The sequence below is a fragment of the Gavia stellata genome, chromosome 14, assembly GCF_030936135.1.
Source record: "Gavia stellata isolate bGavSte3 chromosome 14, bGavSte3.hap2, whole genome shotgun sequence".
NCBI classification, from domain to species: Eukaryota; Metazoa; Chordata; class Aves; order Gaviiformes; family Gaviidae; genus Gavia; species Gavia stellata.
In genome coordinates, this window is record NC_082607.1 from 17605411 (window position 1) to 17615092 (window position 9682).

Consider the following 9682-nt stretch of genomic DNA (forward strand, 5'->3'; position numbering starts at 1 on the left):
TAACTACGTCATTAATATCCTCTGTGCTTGCAGCAATACTTAGCATAAATTCAAATTAAAGAATTCATGAGACAAAGAAACAGTGACAAGCTTGGACTGGAGTATGACCAACATCATATGGTTTTATGGGAGTAAGAAATGCAGCTATGAATAAATACCCTTTAAGGAGATAAGTGTACCCTTGCTCTAGTTCTGCCCTCTCCGCCTTGGCTTTGGGCACTGTTGCTTTTTTAGATCAGTCTTTAGAGTCTAAAGTCTGATCTTCAAATGACCACTTCTCCATTTTTTTAAAAATTACTTTTATTAAAATATTGCTAATGATAATGCGGACTCAGAGGTAAGAATGCAGAGGCACACCAATCGCGTTCCCTCCAAGTGGCTAGAGACCAGGGCCCTGGGACATTTATTGTCAGATGATAAGAAAAAGTTATCAAGTGGGAATAACATTTCAATCATTCTCAAAATATTATAATTAAAGAATAACTGCAATGTATGATGGTTATATGTCATGACTTGTGCTTGCTGGACCAGTACGTGCTGAGCCAATGGCATTGCCAGAATATATCAGAGACTGTAGAAAATTAATGAAACAATAGGTAGAAAGACAGGTGAACAGACTGACCAACTTGCACCTGCACTTAGAAACTCATATATTTTGTTTGGGCTTCTTACTCTAAGGAAGGGGAGTTCTGGTTTTAGACCGAGTCTTGGAGGTTCTCTCCCACACGCCGTTAGTGACAGGGAATCCTTTGCCGTCAAAATAGTTCTTCCGCTTCGCAGAACTGGGATGCCACACTGCAAGCTTCTTTGTTCCTGGTCCTAAGGAATAAATAAACAACTAAAATACGTAATTGTCAGGCACAAAATTATAGGTGCAAAAGATAAATTTTGAAGACAATAGAATATGCAGTAGCTATTTGAAGTATATGTACAGTGTCAATGAAAACAAAAGCCCAGGAGGAAATTTGGCATTTTGTCAAAATCTAAATTATTAAAATAGCATTCTAATGTTGGCCTTGTGATTTCTTCAATAGATGCATATGAAGTGAACAGTTCAGTTTCACACTCAGTATTCTGAAATTAAGAATGTCAACAGCTCAAAATGAAGCATTTTCACCAAAATTTGTATAACTTGTTTGAGTATTACTGACTTGTACTTTTGAACTTTCTTCATTACTTACGTTCCTTCCATTTTGGACCCCTCAAAAGTTAGCATCCTGAAATTCCTTGCAGACTAGAAATTTAATTGTCCAAAATCTTGCATACTGGATATAACATCTGGCACCTCCTGTGGTACTAAAATCTGTCTGAATATACAGAGATATTATTTGTCTTCTGTGTCACATAATTTGGGATTTTCAATAGTGAGACTTTCTGAAGGACTGTTGGTCAGTTTTTGCTAGGCTTTTAGAGGCCTTTCTATATAATTGCTGGGTTTTTTTCTATCCAGTATCTACTGCTTGAAGCTCCAGTGGAAAGTAACCCTCTGCAACCATCAGCTACTGAATGGACACTTTGGGAAAGAATGAGACAGGTTTCATTTGTATGTTTTGCTTCATTTTCCCTTAACCAGGCTTTGGTGCTTTTAAGAGGAGATGTCTTGTTTATGGTGGGAACATAAAGAAGATATTTGGTTGTTTCTGGGATTCTGGATGGGACCTGAAGCTGATGGTCTTTGTAGGTTTCAAGAGAATTTGAACAGCGAAGGGTTGTTTTGACATCTGTGAGAGCATCTGCAAGATTACACTTTGAATTCTCACATCTGACCTTCCAGTATAACTTCAAAATGATAATAATGCAGTCTTTCTGCAAGTAGGAACAGTTGGTTCCTTAAATTAAAATGGCTAGTAATTGCAATTTTATTTTTTACTCGAAAGATAATTAATTTTTTTCAAGTAATTTGCAATAATGCCTGTGTGTTCAGGTGTTGCTACTGTCAGAGACCAGTAAGTATTTGAATGCTTTTCTCTTTCATGGGACAGCAACAGCTAAATCCCAAACCACAGATTTTTGTTAGGCACATCTGGGTTCGAGTTATTTGCCAGTACGTAGGGAATAGACAGTAGGCAATAAAGATTTCTCATTCACTTCCAGGCACTTGCTGGCCCTGCAGTTGGCAGTCTGGGCTGCTCTCAGCAGTGCTGCTGTTGGAGAAAAGCAGTGACCTGCTAAAGCACTAAGACTTGGTCCTACCATCGCATCCTCAGAAAACTAGATTCAGTGAAACCCAAGGGTTAGTCCTGTGAGTCGGAAGGAAAGTAAATTTATGGGTAAATAACTTTGCTTAGGAAAATACTACTGTGTTGTTTGGAATATTATCGTTTGGTCAAAGTTCCACCCTGGCTCTGCTGAAGCTGTTGAAGGGCTTTGGCTCATGCTGAAGTCACTAATAGGGGCAGTTCTTTGCAGCTATTGAAATCTTCACTACATTTTGGAGACAAGTATGTTGTTATTATCATGCCACTATTCTTTATTTGAATGGGCAGAGTAACAAACATAATACAAACAGGGAGATAGATACATATGGCTGAATTTAACACTTTGTGTACTGATCCACTTGTGTTCTACAGATCAGTGGCAGATGAATAAGGAGAGACCTTCCTTGCTTTTCCTTCCTCCCTTGTATTTCCCATACTCTCTGAGCAAAGTAAAACAAACTTTAAACCTCAAACACTGTTTGTTTAGCTGGGTACACTGTATCCATGGTAAAAGAAACTCAATTAGTGCTGCTGCAGCCCCAAACTGTGCTTACGAGCAATAAACTAATACAAAAGCTCGAGATCTGTCAGGCTGTTTAAACAACAGTAAGTTGCACTGATGCGGGGATTTGTGCCATAAAGTCAGAAGACAGTAATCTTTTACATGTAAAACATATCAGTGCAGAAGGGCCAGCTGTGTGCTCCACATCTGGATGGTGCAGTGGTACAGCGCAAGTCCCACGATGTTTCAGTGCTGGACAATGCTTCAGTTATGGAGATATCACTTTATATAAAGATCATAGTACATTTTCACTATTAGTTATCCTAATATTTTAATAGTAAAAGTATGTCTTCCATTCTAGTATCTCAAAATATTTGTGAAGTGCTGTAGATAAGTACTGGGAGACTAATTTGCACAGTTTTGCATAGATACTGCTTTTATTTTATTTTATTTGTTCTGCTTCAGACATCAGTCTACAGCCTTATAATAAGAGTGATAAGAATGTATTATGTATTTCATTTCATTATTGGGATGACTCAGTATGTATAAATCCAACCGATATTACTGAGAAGTGAAGTTGCACAGTTACTCTGAAAATAAGGCTGCTTAGGTGACCAAATGTCCATTTGGTTAAGTGACATCAGGGGACATTTCACATCTTTTGTTCTAGCATGCAAATGTCATGTCATTAACAAGAATTATAATTCCTTTCTAAATCAGTAAAGCTACAGTATTTTCAAGCATATGTATCCTTATTCCCCCACCCACCCATATTTCACTTTTTCCCCTGTAATCTCAGCATAAGCTTTCTGATTTTTTTTTCTAATGTGCTCCCTAAAGGAGCTGGATAAGTCTTAGGACCAAACAGTTCTTGTTTAATTCCTCTTGGAGCCTGGACCAGATGGTACAAAAGAACACACATCCCCAAGGAGTTGCAGAAAAAGTCTGTGGAGGCCTGGTACACAGAGGAGCTATACTGCCTGCAACATTTGCATAAATCTTCCTCCAGTTTGATTAAACAGTGCCTTTGGCTGGGAGGAAATACAAGTTTGGCGATGTTTCTAGTTGGTGGTTTCTTGAAGTTGATTTTTAGAATATTGAGTGCAACACCTTAAAGAAATCAGACAAATGTCCTTCTGGTGGGCTCCGCAGGATTGTCAACCAAGGGCCGATCAAGAAATTAAACCTGACGAACCTCTTATCTTCTAGAAATAATGTTGTTCAACTCAATTTACCTAACTTCTTTTAATTCCAGAGAAAATGGATTTGTCCTTTATTGGAAATAAAAATAAGTCAATTAGTATTGAATCTATGATTTTAAGTTTATTAGGATTACTATACTTACAGGACTACTGAGAAAAGTTCTGCTAAATTGTAAGGACGTGTTTTATGTTTTTAAATTAACAAAGCCTTGCAACACCTGTCGAGATACCCAGTCATTACTAATTTTAAACTTGTTCAAAATGATCTACGAAGTCAGCAGTTGAGTTAGAAATAGACCCCAAGAGTCCTGATTAACTAGACAACACTTAAGATAAATGAGCCACCTAAACACTTTCCTAGTTACCTGTGGCTTGTTTGATTAAGTAGCAGAACTATTCCTTAGAGAAGGGGTTGATTCTCCCATGATGTAAGAATAATGACCTCAATCGCAGTTTCATGTCAAGTAATATTAGCTGTGTTTGAAAGGGTGAGTAAAGAAGGCTAGAGAAAGGCCTAAGGAAGAGAAGTTTTGGAATGCAAAGTCATATGGATTGGCCTTGGGAGAAAACTCTTAACTTTCCTCTTAGCAAGACTGCAGAAGACAGATGTCTTATTCCTATAATTGTGTAATTCTTTCACAAATCATCAAGTGCTCTTTGTCTAGTATTGTGTGATAGGTAGGTTAATTACAGACTCAACTGTGTTACCTTTAATTTCATTGGTTTTCCTCACGAAGTAGAAAACACAGAGGTAGTGTTGACTAGTAAGTAGAGTATCCTTAAGGAGTTTTTTCTAATTTCCCTTGAAAAACAATCAAAGTATTTGGGGAGTTTCTTTAGATAGAAAACTGAGATAAGGTTATGTGAGAATTCAGACAATCTTTCACAACCACAAGGAATCAAAACTTTTTTTTTTTGTAATGAAATCTAAAATTCTGATATAACCAGAATTTCTGGGACCTTAAAACTATCCTATGTATTTTTTGCCTTATTTTTGCTCAGACACAGGAACAAGTGAAAACAAGATGCGTGGAAAATGTCATGTAGAATCTCTGAACCCTCAGTTAAAGGTCTATTTTGAGTGACTTAATTTGGTTTAGGATGGAGATAATCAGTCGAAGCAAATGCATTCATCTGGTCTGTAACCTACTTCCAGTTCTCATTTGCTCCTGCTAGACAGAGCTGCCATCATTTCAGCGTATTTTTGAGATGTGAGAACTCTCCAAAAAAGACTTTACTTTAGTTGCCACCTAAATGATTTCAACCCCTGTACGCACAAGTAAAAGTGTACTCTGAATCACTTGCCTATTCAGCTCTTCTCCAGTTCTCATTTCCAGCAGTACTAACAATGATAACACAACGTTAGCTCTTTGTCCCAACTCCAAGTTTATCTACCAGGAGTTACTATTGCTGTGTCTGTTAAACCTTTCTCAGTTGTAAAAAGAAAATCAATATTCATTTGATGTTTGCAACTAGAACCTACACTAGGTAGAAATGTCATGATTTTGCTGCTGTCAGCATAAGTCCAGAACTGAGCTAACAAACAGAAATTCAGAGGAATGGCTGAAAAATCTTACTAGGAAGAAGTGGGCATTATCAAAAATGGGTTTTGATCAGAAGCTTTGGTTAGACAGCTCTTGATTTAAGTGGATTTAAAAGAATAGGATTTATTTGTTGAAGTATTTATTAAATGTCATAGTTGTAAGGAGGGCCTTAAACATGCTGAATAATGCTTTTGAACATATTTTTTTCCCCATTTTCTTCATTAAAGTATTCCAAGTGAGTGAAGGTGAGAGTCTGTGCTGCTCTGCTTTTTTTATTTTTCTCTTCTTGCTTTTCTTCCTGAAGATAGAGAACCAGGGACTCTTTCAGTTCCTGTCTTTGATTAAGACTTGCTCTTCTTCTGAAAATACCGGAATTCTGGGCCCTCCATTCAAAATTTTTCTCACTTTGCTGTCTTTTAAATACAAATATATTCCTAACTGAGGAGTCCTGGTTTCAAAAAAGTTTAATACTCTTTGGAGGAAGGTTTTAGCACGTTTGTATACAGGGTTTGGTCTGTTTTCAGGTTGAAAAATTCAACTTCCCTATAAAATGGAAACAATATTTCTGTGTCTAATGTAAGCACTGAGTCATGGGAAATTAATTCATTGATAATAAGGAAACATCTAAAAATCATTAGACAGAAGCTATTATAAGCTGCATGGGAGCGACTGACTGTAACTCCATTGTTAGCATCTAGAGCCAAACTACTGGTTCATTTTGCTACCAAGATTGGATTGCTTGCACAGTTATTCTTTCTATAACATTTATCTGTTCTTTATGTAATGAAGACTGCATAAAACTGAGGTAGCAAAGATAAAAATACCGTTAAAATAAATATACAATATTGGAAACAATAGTGACTTACGATGATTGAAATCCTTCCTAGTAAAACTATGCACTTGATCCTGGAAAGTTCCTGAGCTAGCATCGCTCTTAGCTATGTATGAAATGGGAAGCAGTGGCATAGTCCTTAGAGGACTCGAGTGCGCCGTGGAACCACCTGCTCGTGCTGCCTTCACCCACGCTTGTGACGTGGGAGGAAGGCAGCACCTCTTGGGATGGAAGTCAAAGGACAGTTGGAAGAGTCCAAGCAAAGCTGCTACCAAAATGTCTGTTCTGTTTCCTTAACTGTCTGAAAATGCGAAGGCAGGAAAAGCTGTTCATTCATCAGTTTGGTGGGTACCACCCAAAGAGTAGGGGAAAGGAAGGATTACGTTAGAGACCCTAAAATCAGATCACATTAATTTAAAAGCAGGAAGGTAAGGGGGGGTAAAAGTGAAATCACCTGTGCTGACTGTAGAAACAGTGACCAAACTGTAAATGAGAACCAGATGGCAACTTTGCTGAAGTTTAGTTTCAAACTATAGCTCTGATTTGCAACCTATAGCTCTCATTGCAAAGACCAATTTTTACTTTTTGTCAATTTTAATTCTCCAGTTTTAATTTTGTTCAGATCAATGCTTAGACTGTATTTGGAAAAAATGTTCTTACAGAGCTTTAAAAATGTGAGGGTTCTTCAAACAAACTTTATGCAAAGTTGTCAGAAGCCCACGCTACTGGTTAAATTGTCAGGTAACTTTATTTCCTGTGAGGAGGAAGTCATATATAGATTGTAGTCGTAAGATGATTCATATATTTCTTGCTCATCTCCCAACTGCTTCCCTCCTACAGAAAATACAAGACGCAGTATCTCCTACAGATATCTGTGCAAGTCAGTCTCACACACATTTTCTTCCTGTAGACAGATAAGTGAATAATCCAGATACATACAGATTAAAATAGTTTGACAAGGAATAAAGTTCATAGTATTTTAATTGAGTCAGTAAATCTTTTACATTTCTGCTCAGTTAAAGCAAAGAACTCAAACAACATCCTTGAGATGATTTTATTCTCGTGTTCAAAAATGGATAGTGTTGTGCCACATTTTGAGGATTAGTATATGTCAGTCTCTTAAATGTAAGCAGAATGCTTTTCTCTTTCAAGGGAATGTAAGCATTTTAAAAATACCAGAGAGTGCTGGATTGATTTACAATTATTAGAAATGCTGTTCATATAGCCTGCTTTTTGACAAGGTACTGGTGTAGTATTTGTTGTGTAAATACTGCATACCGAGCACAAAGGGTCCAGTTCTGCCGCTGTTCCATTCAGACAATCCCATTAAGATAAATCAAAATTCTCAGGCAGGATTAAGACTTCGCTACACTGTACGTAAATATTTTCTCGTTCTAAGAAGTTAATGAGTAGGCTTTTTTTTTATGTATGGAAAAGAAGGGAGAATTAGAAAATTAGAAAAAGAGATCTTGGTTCTTTTTATCTTAGAAACACGCTTTTTCAATGCATATGTCATTTAATAGCATGCCCATCAAAATATGAAGGATAACAATTTTGTAAAAACAAGCCCCAAAATAATATTTTAATATTCATTAATAGAATGCAGTGACACTGAGGTGCATTTATCCTATAAATTGGCCCGCACTGACATTGAGAATAATCTAATATAATGACAAAAAGCTCTTCCAAAGGATAAAGTGATTCAGCTGACAAACTGGCAATTACTCCCACAGACTTTTCAAGTCTGTCTTTAAATAAAACATTTGTTAAAACGTTCTGCTATGTGCCTTGTGTCACCTGCACCGAGATAAATGCTGCATTATATTCTATCAGTTACTTTCAATTAAAAATATTTCAAAGCATGTTGATGTACCTGGAAATGCACAGGTTATAGATTTTTGGAATGATGAGGTTTTCTTTTTGGTGATGACTAGCAAGGACTAATGAAATGGGTGCATTAGTTAATTTAATGGCTACAGATTTTTATTCATTCATAAGAAATCTGCATTTTATTTATACTTCATAATCACCATTGATCATAACTACCATTATTACAGAGTCAAATAAAGCCAGACTGGATTGCCTTTACTTGCCCAGTTGTTTTCTGCCCTGTGCACTGGTTAGATATTTACAGCAGTTGAGTAGTACATCTACAGTGTTGTAATTCTTTGGTTGCCATTTTCAGTGCACAGGCTTCAGGATAACAAGGCATCATGGCCAATGAATATTACCAGAAGACATTAATCCAGTTAGTTTAGCATAATTTATTAGGCAACACACAAACTAATAATCTGTCCCTGTGTTAAATATTTTGGCACTGCAGAAGAGAGAGATCACATTTTTAAAGTGGAAAGCAACTTGCAAAGCAGGGTTTGTTGAGAGAAGGCCATGTATTTAACTTAGCTAACTGTTATGGTTAGAAATAAGGTTTGCATAAGGCTTCTTGGAATCTGTGTCTCTGAAGAAGAGACCTAAAGAATACCTTACGTACCTGAAAGCTTATCTTTTTTTTCCCCTCAATTGTATCACCTGGGCTAATAAGAGTAATTACCTCTCCCTTTGAACCTTGCCTTGCTTGTATCTTAGACTGATACAGCTACAACAGTACTATTGCTAAACCCGCATGTGCATCCAGGTTATATGTCAATGTGCCATTGATACGTCAGGTTTGTCAGAGTACTGATAGCAAACTCCCCATCATCTGCTAAAATCAATGGATTGCATGCTGCTAAATCCTTATGATGAATTAAAATCTGGGGGTGAATGCCTTGCTCACCAAGGACGTTCTGCTAGAAACTGGCCAAAATTAAATCTGAATTTGAAAGCTGTTATAGTAAGAAAAAATGCATGTTAGTCATCTTCAAAGAAATAGATATGAATTTCTAACGTCTCTAAGGAATGCTGGGCACAATCCTGTGAGCAATGCTCAGAGTTTGTTGTGTGTTTTGAATCTTAAGGCACAATGAGTGGAAAGTCGTTATTAGGACCCAACAGTCTGTGCCATTTATTTATTGTAACATGCACCGGTTTTCAACATCTGTGTGATAAAGGTGCTACTGTATTCAGTTCTCATGTTTGCCTTTGTGTGTGTATGGAGAACCACATCAAAACCAAAGCTCTTTGCTTGTGCTCTTGCTAGTAGCTTCATTTCGTGCTCACCTCAATTGCAAAAGATGGGGAGCCACTTGAAAACCAGGACTGTCCGTGGTGGGGGTGGGAGGAGGGTGCAGCAGGCAGTGCTGCCGTGTCATCCTCACACCCACCTGCCAAAAAAACCCCAAACCTGTAATAAGAAGGTCACAACTACTGCTTTCTAGCTGCAACCTTCTTAATAGACATCAATGGGAGAGTCCCTTTTTTTTCTGATTGCTTGATTACTCCCTCAACAAGGAACTGGCCTATTC